Source organism: Seriola lalandi, unplaced genomic scaffold, assembly GCF_002814215.2.
Source record: "Seriola lalandi dorsalis isolate HSWRI2012SDOR001 ecotype SW California unplaced genomic scaffold, Sedor1 jcf7180002053944, whole genome shotgun sequence".
Classification (NCBI taxonomy): Eukaryota; Metazoa; Chordata; class Actinopteri; order Carangiformes; family Carangidae; genus Seriola; species Seriola lalandi.
In genome coordinates, this window is record NW_019524497.1 from 435,480 (window position 1) to 436,050 (window position 571).

Here is a 571-nt window from a genome sequence, read left to right on the forward strand (position 1 = left end):
ATTAATGTAAGTCTATGCAATTTCCAAAAGTGACAAAAGTAAACGTGTGTGTGTGTGTGTGTGTGTGTGTGTGTGTGTGTGTGTGTGTGTGTGTGTGTGTGTGTATGCGCGAGTAATGATGTTTTATTTTTTCATTTAATCTAAATGACACTCCTGTGACTGGCCTTAAAATCTGCCTCACATGGGCCTCATCACATGATGCAGCACCATACCTTGAATGAATGACTGAATGACAGTGTGCTCATCTTCCCTCAGCAACAATTAGTGTGTGTGTGTGTGTGTGTGTGTGTGTGTGTGTGTGTTTGAGTGTGAGAGAGAGAGCGAAAGAGAGAGAGAGAGAGCTCTCCACAGTGACAGTGCATCTTTAAGTTGTGAATGTTTCATAACTTTACAACAGTCATGCCTCAATGTCAGTTTGAAGATAAGCACTATCTCCCCAAACTATCAACTTTTCAGGAACTAACACAGTCTTGCTAAACAACACTTTTTTCAGCTATGCTTTGAAAATGTTCCTTAGTTCTTACACATTTAAAACATGAAGAAACTAAAATTTAAGCTATGAATGTTGTGA